We start from the raw sequence: 13,642 nt of genomic DNA on the forward strand, positions 1-13,642 counted from the left end.
AAATTGGTCACTATCCGAATAAATGGAAGCTAGCACTCGTTAAGATGATTCCCAAGCCGGGGAAACCAACTGATCAGTTGTCATCTTACAGACCTATCAGTTTGCTGTCAGGGATCTCCAAAATTCTTGAGTCAATCCTGCTGAAACGTTTATTTGAAGTTGAAGAGTTTGCTAAATTCATACCTGACCATCAGTTTGGTTTTCAAGGAGCACGCTGCGGAACAGCAATTAGGAAGAGTTACACAGTTTATTCTAAAAGCCTTTGAGAAGAATCACTACTGTTCTGCTGTATATTTAGACATTCAGGGGGCGTTCGACAGAGTATGGCACGATGGCCTTTACTACAAGCTGAATAAAATTCTACCTGATGACTTATACAGAGTACTACATAGCTACTTATCTCAAAGAACCTTTACAGTTGAATGCAGCGGCGGCGTTCGTTCAGATATTAAATGTATTAATGCAGGAGTGCCACAAGGCAGCGTACTGGGACCTGTCCTATATAATATTTACACGGCTGATATGCCGACACCTGGTTACCCTAACAACATGCTACTAGCAACTTACGCGGACGACACAGTTATTATGTCAGAGCATGGCTCGCACACCATTGCTATAAGTCGTATGAATAATTTCCTGAAAATTTTCTGTATTTGGTCGAGCAAATGGTGTATCAGTATCAATATTGGCAAAACAGCGCATGTTATGCATACTTTAAGATCTTTAACAGGGTTGATACTCCTACTATGTCCGGGCGCAGTATAACCAACCAACTAGTGCACACTTATTTGGGTGTAAAACTTGATACTAAGCTGGTTCTAAGTTACCACATTACGGCAGTTGTCAACAAGTTAAGTGCGAGAATTAAAAAGCTTCATTGGCTTATCAATAGTAACAGCAAACTACCACTTCTTACGAAGGTCATTATTTACAAGCAGTTAATTGCACCGATTTGGCAGTACACAATGGCAGTCTGGGGTCCTCTCGTAAGCCTAACTAAGTTCAATAAAATCCGCACAATGCAGAATAAAGCGCTCCGAGTTATTGCTGGTGCCCCCTGGTATGTCAGTAACCACACTTTGCACACGGACCTACGAATTAAAGATGTTGATGAAATCTATAATACTATTTGTACTAACTACGCTCAGAGACTGATAAACCACTGCAACCCTGAAGCCAGGAAAATTGCCCAGAATCCGTACGTGCCTCAAAGACTTAGATACTTACAAAGATATGCACGAATGGTTGACTTATGCCTGCCGCTGCAAATTCGTCTTCCTCCATCAAACCCGATACCAGAACATATTCCAAGGCCGATTCAACTCGAGCGCCCATACACGTTTAGAACCCACATTTTTCAGGAGCAACTAAACAGATTTTTTATGAGCGACCAGCAGCGTGCAGAAATACGTAGGCAACAGGAGCGACAGCAGCAAGAAAGACGCAACATTGAGGGGCAACACATCTATGCAATGATTAACCAAAGGCTCATGGCATTTCGACAATGGCAGCAGGAGGCCGCACGGCGTAAATTCGAACAAGATCAAATATATTTAATGAGAGAGCGCGAATATGTTGCAGGCCTCACTATCGAGGAACTAGCGCAAACAAGTGTCGGGCGTGAGTTTTGGCAGAGCAGCAGCAATGTAATGACCAGCAACGTTCATGCGAGCCCAATGATCCAGGCCTCTTGGCAGCAATTAACTCAATAAACGCAACGCATCCGGCAGTTGTAGAGGCAAGAAACGTAATTACAAATCAAACAGAAGGCGGCAACGAACTAGTTTCGGCTATTTTAGCGATAATTAGAAATCAACCAGGCGGCCAGCCTGCTGAAATTCGTGCCATTCCAAATGATTCCAATACAAGTCATGCAGCTCATTCCAATAACAGTCAATTTAATTCACGTTCTAATAATGCATTACATCAAACTGACATATTTACTACACTGCGTAATGAACACAGATCCGATGTCTGTGACGTGATTGCTTCTGCGTACCAAAACGGGTCGACGGTGCCTCTTTGTCTCCTCATACCTGCGTTAGAAAATGAACCAATTATAAGTGACGTTGTACAAGCTAATTTAAATACCAACGTACCAACTGACACATCAGTTGATTTGACTGAATATGTTGACTTAACGGACGCCTCGCACGAAGTACAGAGAAATGTTAGTAATTTGCAGGGTTTGCCTTCACTGCCGTTAATAAATCCGGACTCCCGAATGTTCCTGTTCACGAGATTGAAAACACCAGCCAAACGTCTCAAGCCTGGGGCATACTAATGACATTACAGAACCTGCAAATTGACGACTTCTCCTCATGGACCTGCAGTAAATAATGAAGTTATTTAACATTATACTTGAATAATTTCACAAACTCGCCTGAGCTTTATTCTCCTACTGTTCGGGCGCCTGATGCGTCTGCCAGTGTCATTGCCTGCGTTCAGCTTGTCTTCAACTTCTTCTGCCAGTCCTGGATTGCTGACCCAACTTTATTCTGGCCTGTGGTACCTGTTCAACGTTTTGCCGTGACTTCCAGCATCTTCCTGTAATGTAAATACGTATTTAATACATGCTATTGTATATAAGTATAGTTCACTGTGCCTTTTCGCCCGCCCGCCGCGGGGCCCGGGCAACTCCTTGCGCAACCAATACACTCTGTCTGCAACAACTGAAATGCTAATATATTGTTTATACAAATATTAACTGTTCGGCAGTTGAACATAGAAAGTACGAGAACCAGGGGTGCGTGCGGGCTCCGTGGCGGGGGGGGCGGGGGGACACAGAATCACGAGGTGCGGCACCAGCTGTAGTGGCTAGTAAATATAAGTTCTAAAATTAACTTTACTTCTCGATTTTTGATTCTTCCGATTTCTTCGATCCTTTCATTTCTTTGCACCTGTATGAACTCAATAATATTTTATTAATATTTTATTAATACTTTATTAATATTCTGTTAACATATTATTCTGTCACTGACCGCGTTAATTTGTCTGTCTGAAACTTTTGCTGACAGACGCATTTGCTTTGTTACTTCCACTGTTGCTGGCCGTCAACAAATATAATTTTAAATCACTTAACTTAAGCTATATTTTCACTGCACTTAAACGATATTTAATAATTTTAAATTAAGTTCACTTTAAATATGCTCCAGGCTACGCAGTCGGCAAAGCAGGTGAACAATTTGTTAATAAACAATTGTTCGCCTGCTTTGCCGCCTGCCCCGTCTGAAACATTAGCAATTCTGTGAAGTTTGCTTATTTTTTAATTCACATTACGTTTTGGCTATCCCATGTATAGAGAAATTCAGTTTTTGCGACATACATGTAACACAAAACACTCCGCCAAATTTTACAGTCACTAAAATTATTTTCACACGCGCTTGGTTAATATATGAAACTTAAGTAAAACAATTTAAATTTAAATATATATTCAAAATTAACACTGTCCGCAGTAATCCACTGTATTGCGTCTATATAAATTACTTTCACTAAAAATTTAAAGTACATAATAATTCTTAAAAAACATTTAAAGATTTCATTCACTCATATTATAGGTGCCAGTCCAAGGGCAATTTGTAAATAAACAATTGTCCGGACTGGCACCTGCACCAAACCTAAAAGAAGTTTTGTCACTCTAATTCAGCTGCTTTGTTTCTAATACTTCTATTATCAATCGCTGGTATTTTCACTTCACTGAATTTAATAACACTAAACTCATTTACTTTTCGTTTTTTGTCGCGCTGTGCTCGTCTCTCGCTTTCCGCTGTGTGACGGGCCGCATCGTTTTTGCTCCTCACACTTCGTTTCGCTACTGCTGAGAGCTGCTGGCTCGTGGCAGGCCGACGGCTACTCGCCGGTTGCTGAGCTGTGGTGTGAGAGACGGGGCGGAGCGACTGTGGCCTGATCTGCGGCGGTGAGAGGAGACGGGCGTAGTGCGGCAAAACTCACCACATGTGTGATGTATAGTGCACTCGCTCTGTACTCACAGTTCTCTCCTCTACACTCGCGGCAAGCAGTTTTCGGCCACGCGCCGACTGTTTCTCGCTTGTGCTGAAATATACGTTACATTTGAAAACAAATCTGTTAAATGATTTCGTCTCATTGAATTTAGGTAAATTAATTAGTTTGGTCAACGTTAATAAGATTAATTGAATTAATTAAATTAAGTAATTAAATAAATATTTTTAGATTAAGATTAACAAATATTGTTATATTGTACTGAGTCACTTTGAAATTATTGATTGATTAATTGATTAATTAATTAATTAACTAATTAATTAATTAATCAATTAAATTTGTAATATAGCGATTATTTTGAAAAATCTGAGAAATTCTATAATAAATATTAAATAATTAAACTATGAGCATTCACAAATGTTTCACCCAATAATAGGCCCTTGCGGCATGTACAATTAACTTCTGAATTGCATAAACTTTCTATGTATTTGCCATTAATGTACACCTAATTTTAATACAACTAACTAGAATTAGTTTTACCCATTAAGAAACTATGTTGCCATTTAATTCCTTAAAAATTATTGTATATTGTGGGAATAATAAAGTACGCTTGCATCCCCCTTTACAACACCCTCGCCTGCCAATGCAGTGTGAGCTGGATATGTTGTAGGTGAGATATGCAAATTCATTACGTGCGTCAACCTTGGCCACACAACACAAAAAAATCGGAAACAGTTTGCATTATTTAGAGATCCGCAAATCAGACTGATAATTAATCTTTTGACAAACCGCATCAGGAGAGCTCTCAGCGATGAAAAAGTGGCCAGAACAAACAGATTGCTCGAGTCTATTGATCCTGACAGCAGATACAATATGCAAATGCTGTGGCGCATTACTAATAATATCAAGAGACAACCTGCACCAAACTTACCAGTCAAGAAGCATGTTGCGTCAAATAATGTGGCGACTAATAGCTCAGGAATCTGGTGTAAAACCACAGAAGAGAAGGCTGAGGCGTTCGGTCAGCACTTAGAAAGCAGATTCTCACCAATTTATACTAACTCAACTGCAGATAGACGTCTGATTGAGCAGCAAGTCCAGTCTTTCTCCTCAACAAATTCACCAGCATGCAGATTAATTACTGAGAACGAGGTACTTTCTGAAATTAAGCAGCTAAAAACCAAGAAATCTCCGGGGCTTGATAACATTGATAATCGAACTATTAAAGCTTTGCCATTGACTGCGATTAAGTATATCGTCATGCTCTTCAATAGTGTTCTCAAAATTGGTCACTATCCGAATAAATGGAAGCTAGCACTCGTTAAGATGATTCCTGCCGGGAAACCAACTGATCAGTTGTCATCTTACAGACCTATCAGTTTGCTGTCAGGGATCTCCAAAATTCTTGAGTCAATCCTGCTGAAACGTTTATTTGAAGTTGAAGAGTTTGCTAAATTCATACCTGACCATCAGTTTGGTTTTCGCAAGGAGCACGCTGCGGAACAGCAATTAGAAGAGTTACACAGTTTATTCTAAAAGCTTTTGAGAAGAATCACTACTGTTCTGCTGTCTATTTAGACATTCAGGAGGCGTTCGACAGAGTATGGCACGATGGCCTTTACTACAAGCTGAATAAAATTCTACCTGATGACTTATACAGAGTACTACATAGCTACTTATCTCAAAGAACCTTTACAGTTGAATGCAGCGGCGGCGTTCGTTCAGATATTAAATGTATTAATGCAGGAGTGCCACAAGGCAGCGTACTGGGACCTGTCCTATATAATATTTACACGGCTGATATGCCGACACCTGGTTACCCTAACAACATGCTACTAGCAACTTACGCGGACGACACAGTTATTATGTCAGAGCATGGCTCGCACACCATTGCTATAAGTCGTATGAATAATTTCCTGAAAATTTTCTGTATTTGGTCGAGCAAATGGTGTATCAGTATCAATATTGGCAAAACAGCGCATGTTATGCATACTTTAAGATCTTTAACAGGGGTTGATACTCCTACTATGTCCGGGCGCAGTATAACCAACCAACTAGTGCACACTTATTTGGGTGTAAAACTTGATACTAAGCTGGTTCTAAGTTACCACATTACGGCAGTTGTCAACAAGTTAAGTGCGAGAATTAAAAGCTTCATTGGCTTATCAATAGTAACAGCAAACTACCACTTCTTACGAAGGTCATTATTTACAAGCAGTTAATTGCACCGATTTGGCAGTACACAATGGCAGTCTGGGGTCCTCTCGTAAGCCTAACTAAGTTCAATAAAATCCGCACAATGCAGAATAAAGCGCCCGAGTTATTGCTGGTGCCCCTGGTATGTCAGTAACCACACTTTGCACACGGACCTACGAATTAAAGATGTTGATGAAATCTATAATACTATTTGTACTAACTACGCTCAGAGACTGATAAACCACTGCAACCCTGAAGCCAGGAAAATTGCCCAGAACCGTACGTGCCTCAAAGACTTAGATACTTACAAAGATATGCACGAATGGTTGACTTATGCCTGCCGCTGCAAATTCGTCTTCCTCCATCAAACCCGATACCAGAACATATTCCAAGGCCGATTCAACTCGAGCGCCCATACACGTTTAGAACCCACATTTTCAGGAGCAACTAAACAGATTTTTATGAGCGACCAGCAGCGTGCAGAAATACGTAGGCAACAGGAGCGACAGCAGCAAGAAAGACGCAACATTGAGGGCAACACATCTATGCAATGATTAACCAAAGGCTCATGGCATTTCGACAATGGCAGCAGGAGGCCGCACGGCGTAAATTCGAACAAGATCAAATATATTTAATGAGAGAGCGCGAATATGTTGCAGGCCTCACTATCGAGGAACTAGCGCAAACAAGTGTCGGGCGTGAGTTTTGGCAGAGCAGCAGCAATGTAATGACCAGCAACGTTCATGCGAGCCCAATGATCCAGGCCTCTGGCAGCAATTAACTCAATAAACGCAACGCATCCGGCAGTTGTAGAGGCAAGAAACGTAATTACAAATCAAACAGAAGGCGGCAACGAACTAGTTTCGGCTATTTTAGCGATAATTAGAAATCAACCAGGCGGCCAGCCTGCTGAAATTCGTGCCATTCCAAATGATTCCAATACAAGTCATGCAGCTCATTCCAATAACAGTCAATTTAATTCACGTTCTAATAATGCATTACATCAAACTGACATATTTACTACACTGCGTAATGAACACAGATCCGATGTCTGTGACGTGATTGCTTCTGCGTACCAAAACGGGTCGACGGTGCCTCTTTGTCTCCTCATACCTGCGTTAGAAAATGAACCAATTATAAGTGACGTTGTACAAGCTAATTTAAATACCAACGTACCAACTGACACATCAGTTGATTTGACTGAATATGTTGACTTAACGGACGCCTCGCACGAAGTACAGAGAAATGTTAGTAATTTGCAGGGTTTGCCTTCACTGCCGTTAATAAATCCGGACTGAATGTTCCTGTTCACGAGATTGAAAACACCAGCCAAACGTCTCCAAGCCTGGGGCATACTAATGACATTACAGAACCTGCAAATTGACGACTTCTCCTCATGGACCTGCAGTAAATAATGAAGTTATTTAACATTATACTTGAATAATTTCACAAACTCGCCTGAGCTTTATTCTCCTACTGTTCGGGCGCCTGATGCGTCTGCCAGTGTCATTGCCTGCGTTCAGCTTGTCTTCAACTTCTTCTGCCAGTCCTGGATTGCTGACCCAACTTTATTCTGGCCTGTGGTACCTGTTCAACGTTTTGCCGTGACTTCCCAGCATCTTCCTGTAATGTAAATACGTATTTAATACATGCTATTGTATATAAGTATAGTTCACTGTGCCTTTTCGCCCGCCGCCGTGGGGCCGGGCGTACTCCTTGCGCAACCAATACACTCTGTCTGCAACAACTGAAATGCTAATATATTGTTTATACAAATATTAACTGTTCGGCAGTTGAACATAGAAAGTACGAGAACCAGGGGTGCGTGCGGGCTCCGTGGCGGGGGGGGCGGGGGGACACAGAATCACGAGGTGCGGCACCAGCTGTAGTGGCTAGTAAATATAAGTTCTAAAATTAACTTTACTTCTCGATTTTTGATTCTTCCGATTTCTTCGATCCTTTCATTTCTTTGCACCTGTATGAACTCAATAATATTTTATTAATATTTTATTAATACTTTATTAATATTCTGTTAACATATTATTCTGTCACTGACCGCGTTAATTTGTCTGTCTGAAACTTTTGCTGACAGACGCATTTGCTTTGTTACTTCCACTGTTGCTGGCCCGTCAACAAATATAATTTTAAATCACTTAACTTAAGCTATATTTTCACTGCACTTAAACGATATTTAATAATTTTAAATTAAGTTCACTTTAAATATGCTCAGGGCAGTCGGCAAAGCAGGTGAACAATTTGTTAATAAACAATTGTTCGCCTTTTGCCCTGTCTGAAACATTAGCAATTCTGTGAAGTTTGCTTATTTTTTAATTCACATTACGTTTTGGCTATCCCATGTATAGAGAAATTCAGTTTTTGCGACATACATGTAACACAAAACACTCCGCCAAATTTTACAGTCACTAAAAATTATTTTCACACACGCGCTTGGTTAATATATGAAACTTAAGTAAAACAATTTAAATTTAAATATATATTCAAAATTAACACTGTCCGCAGTAATCCACTGTATTGCGTCTATATAAATTACTTTCACTAAAAATTTAAAGTACATAATAATTTTAAAAAACATTTAAAGATTTCATTCACTCACTGTAGCTATAGGTGCCAGTCCAAGCGGGCAATTTGTAAATAAACAATTGTCCGTTTGACTGGCACCTGCACTTGCCAGGCCTAAAAAGAAGTTTTGTCACTCTAATTCAGCTGCTTTGTTTCTAATACTTCTATTATCAATCGCTGGTATTTTTCACTTCACTGAATTTAATAACACTAAACTCATTTACTTTTTCGTTTTTTGTCGCGCTGTGCTCGTCTCTCGCTTTCCGCTGTGTGACGGGCCGCATCGTTTTTGCTCCTCACACTTCGTTTCGCTACTGCTGAGAGCTGCTGGCTCGTGGCAGGCCGACGGCTACTCGCCGGTTGCTGAGCTGTGGTGTGAGAGACGGGGCGGAGCGACTGTGGCCTGATCTGCGGCGGTGAGAGGGAGACGGGCGTAGTGCGGCAAAACTCACCACATGTGTGATGTATAGTGCACTCGCTCTGTACTCACAGTTCTCTCCTCTACACTCGCGGCAAGCAGTTTTCGGCCACGCGCCGACTGTTTCTCGCTTGTGCTGAAATATACGTTACATTTGAAAACAAATCTGTTAAATGATTTCGTCTCATTGAATTTAGGTAAATTAATTAGTTTGGTCAACGTTAATAAGATTAATTGAATTAATTAAATTAAGTAATTAAATAAATATTTTAGATTAAGATTAACAAATATTGTTATATTGTACTGAGTCACTTTGAAATTATTGATTGATTAATTGATTAATTAATTAATTAACTAATTAATTAATTAATCAATTAAATTTGTAATATAGCGATTATTTTTGAAAAATCTGAGAAATTCTATAATAAATATTAAATAATTAAACTATGAGCATTCACAAATGTTTCACCCAATAATAGGCCCTTGCGGCATGTACAATTAACTTCTGAATTGCATAAACTTTCTATGTATTTGCCATTAATGTACACCTAATTTTAATACAACTAACTAGAATTAGTTTTACCCATTAAGAAACTATGTTGCCATTTAATTCCTTAAAAATTATTGTATATTGTGGGAATAATAAAGTACGCTTGCATCCCCCTTTACAACACCCTCGCCTGCCAATGCAGTGTGAGCTGGATATGTTGTAGGTGAGATATGCAAATTCATTACGTGCGTCAACCTTGGCCACACAACACAAAAAAAAGCTAGCAACGTTTCGAAAACCGCCAACTTTCAGTTTGCTTTGTAGCTCAAGTATCAAATGACTTGAGCGACAAACTTGAAACGGTTGGCGCCATCGCTCGCCCAATGTCGTCCAACAAGCAGCGCCATCCATCCAGCTAATGCAGTTCAAACTGCTTTACACTTTCAAGCAGTGCTTGTATAATTTCTGTATGCAAGCAGTTTTTTTATTTCTATTAAAAACTACAACACACACAATTCAAAACACAAAACAATTAAAATTATTTGTTAAAATTACACACACACACACACACACAAGCATACACACTTGCACACACAATTTATATATATTTTTTAAGTATCCACACACACTCAAAAAACACACACACACACTTTATATTTTTAAGTATTTTAATACACACACAAACAAACAAACAAAAAAAACAACACACACATTCAACAACATGACTGAAAAAATGTCATATTATTACACCAATTTTTAAATTACACATAATCACAACACATATTTGATATTTTTAAATCCCTTTTTATAAAATGGTTAATCCATTTGGTTTGCCCGTGTCAAACAATAGTGAGGGAAGGCACAATGGGCAAAAATAACAACACTAAACCAAATGCGTAATATGTAATATAACCTTTTTTATTTTGTAAATTTTTTAATTTTTATTTCTTAACAATTATATCAAAACTAGCCAAATGGTTTCGTTTGCCGGTCTCTGCAATCTCAATTGCACACCGCAGAGTCTGCCTTGCATTTTCGGCGGCTCTGCATCTATTGGTTGCAAATTGTTTGCAGAGGCTCGCAAATTGAACCATGGCTACAATGCCACTCCCCCCCCCCTACACACACCCATCATAATAATAAACAATTTAGTTTTTTAAGTACAAATTCCCTCCAGTCAATTAATGACACCATTCAATAACTGCTGGCTTATGGTGAATATAATTATATATAAATTTACTGATGCCGCACACTACACAAAATTCAAGTGAATTTTTTCAGCGTTTGACCCAGGTATGCAGGCTGTGGTGGGGAATTTTCTAGAAACTTTACAAACAAACTAACAAACAAAACAAAAAACAAACAATACAAAAACAATTTGCAATTTACAATTGAAATTTGCGGATGCTCGATGGCGATTGATGAGTGGGTGCATTTATTGGCCCAGCCCACTCAAATAATAATAATTGCGTCTTTTTCGGGCTTCCGTATCAAACACACACACACATTTTCAAACTACTAATCACAAATTAGTACATGCCCTTCATATTTTGTTTGTATTTTCTATTAAATCCCCTGCCCCCCCTCTATGCTTGCAGTTTCTTTGGTTCAAACCGATGCTGAGGGAATTCAAATTAATACTTGAATATCCAAACGCAACCATTTCTCCATTTTTCTTTCCATTTTTGTAATAAGCTAAGGCTAATTTGATCAAGTGGTCATATTTCTTGATAATAATAAAATGTTCTTTTTGTAAATTACACACACACACACACAGAAAATGCACGGCACAAATGTATTGCATACATTGTAGAGCCAAAATGTAAATAATATGTAATGTAAATTTGCAAATGTAAATGTATATATATTCTGTAATTTTTAATTGTTTTTTACCCTAAACTACATGTACAATTACATAAATAAGAATAATTATTAATATTGTTAATCCTAAACACAAATAAGAAAATGACACACACACACACAAATTGATAATTTATGGAAATTTGAAAATAATAAAGAACATCACGCACGCACACACACAGTGCGCTTTGATGTGGAGATATATAGATATGGAGAAAAAAAAACAAATCAAATAAATGTAAATATATAAATATGAATGTAAATAAAAATACAAATACAAAGACAATGTCAATGTCAATGTCGATGCAAATGCAAATAAATTGAATATATATATGTATGGGAGAGTGGCAGAGCGGCAGAGTGGCAGAGCGGCAGAGCGGCAGAGTGGCAGAGTGGCAGAGTGGCCGAGTGGCCGAGTGGCAGAGTGGGGAGAGGGGGACATCGTATAGAGAGAGAGAGAGAGACGCTGACTGAGTGGCCGAGTGACTGAGTGACTGAGTGACTGAGTGACTCGTGGGTCCAAGTAGAGTTGGTTGCTTCGACTCGATCAGTTTCAAATAGTCAATTGATTGTGATGGACGTTGGTTTGCTGGTGTTCAGACCTTGTCCTTTGTGCTAAAGTGCTAAAATAATAATAATAATTATAATTTTCGGTCATCTATTTGCTGATTATATATATATATATATATTTTTTGTCGCTCTTGTTGCTGTGCACAGCAGTGTAAATCTCTTGGCATCATCATCATCATTTTTTGTGTGAAATATATTTGAAACGAAGCAATCGGCAACAATCAAGAAATCGGAACGAGCCGAAATGTACAGTACAGCTACTGTCGTTTCATTGGTCGTTACCTTCCAATTGCTTACAGTGATCAAAACTTTTGTGTTAATTTAAAATAATTTTATTAAATTTCAACATAAAATACGCGTCTAAAATCAGCAACAAATCAAATCGAATCGAATCGTATTAAATCAAATCAAATCAAATCGGTTCCTAAATTAACAAGTGATATTGTGCATTCAACGTGTCATTTAGTGTATCATATATTTCATGTGCATTTCCGGTGTGTTTTGAGAGTGACTGTGCGTGTCTCCATAAAAAAGAAGAAGTAACGCTTCAAACGCTATCAAAAAATTTGCATTTCTTGCTCTCGCGCTCGCTAAATATTCGCTTGCTCGTTTTTCTTGTCGCCCGCTCGTGTGTGCTGTGCTGTACGCTGTATGCTGTACGCAGCGGCTACGTGGGTGCGAGTGCGAGTGAGACGGTGAGTGACGCGCGCGCTTTCTGCTGCTCTTATGCAGGCCGCGTCTGGCATACCCAAAAAATCCAAATCATATTTCCAAACCGCAATTTGCGCATTTTTCATACATTTCTTTTGCTAATTACACACACACACACACACACACACACTCTACACACGGTGAGGCATGGGACGTGTGTTGCACGCTATGACATATGCACATCATTTTTAACAGAATAACACCTGCAATCTATCACACACACACACATGCATATTTATAAATAATAAAATAAAATAGAATATATACACACATATATATTTTATTAAAAATTGCATTTACATGTGTACGCATGTATATATATATTGAGTGCAACAAAAAACAATTTTCAATCTGTCCGTCTCCGGACATCTACTCAAAGAGATAAACGCATTCGTATATGTATATGTGTGCATTCATGTATGTGTATATCCATAAATCCTAAATATAATTTCAATAAATAATTGCATAAATCAATAATTCCAAAAAAAAAACAAAAAATTCTACAAAAAAGAAGAAGAAGAACGGAGCTACTCACTACCAACGAATTGCTGCTACCTGATCAAATCAAAGTAATCAAAGTAATCAAGGTACCATGTAAATTAACATTTCTATTTGCTACACACACATATTACATATTACATATTACATTTTACATTTAACATTTTTCAATATGCACACACACACACACACACACACACCTGCCAAATAGCATAACGCTCGCATAACACTCAAACATTCATATTCACACACACGCAAACGCAAACGCACACACATACATACACACGCTCGCACACAAAGCGGACACTTGGCCGCACGGTGCATTTTGCATCTCTGTGTGTGTGTGCTTTTGGCGCGTC

At 38.8% G+C, this 13,642-nt stretch overlaps 2 long non-coding RNA genes across 2 annotated transcripts; both read right to left on the reverse strand.

Annotated features, from left to right (window-relative positions):
• Window positions 1–1,881: 1,881 nt before the first annotated feature.
• On the reverse strand, window positions 1,882–2,210 carry LOC117785295. Its single transcript, XR_004617497.1, has 2 exons — window positions 2,100–2,210; window positions 1,882–2,036 (listed from the first exon to the last, which is right to left on the reverse strand). It is a non-coding gene; the product is annotated as an uncharacterized LOC117785295 (long non-coding RNA).
• A 4,904-nt stretch (window positions 2,211–7,114) lies between these two features.
• On the reverse strand, window positions 7,115–7,443 carry LOC117785255. The gene is made up of 2 exons (XR_004617494.1): window positions 7,333–7,443; window positions 7,115–7,269 (listed from the first exon to the last, which is right to left on the reverse strand). It is a non-coding gene; the product is annotated as an uncharacterized LOC117785255 (long non-coding RNA).
• Window positions 7,444–13,642: the final 6,199 nt, after the last annotated feature.

The sequence above is a fragment of the Drosophila innubila genome, assembly GCF_004354385.1.
Source record: "Drosophila innubila isolate TH190305 chromosome 2R unlocalized genomic scaffold, UK_Dinn_1.0 1_C_2R, whole genome shotgun sequence".
NCBI lineage: Eukaryota > Metazoa > Arthropoda > Insecta > Diptera > Drosophilidae > Drosophila > Drosophila innubila.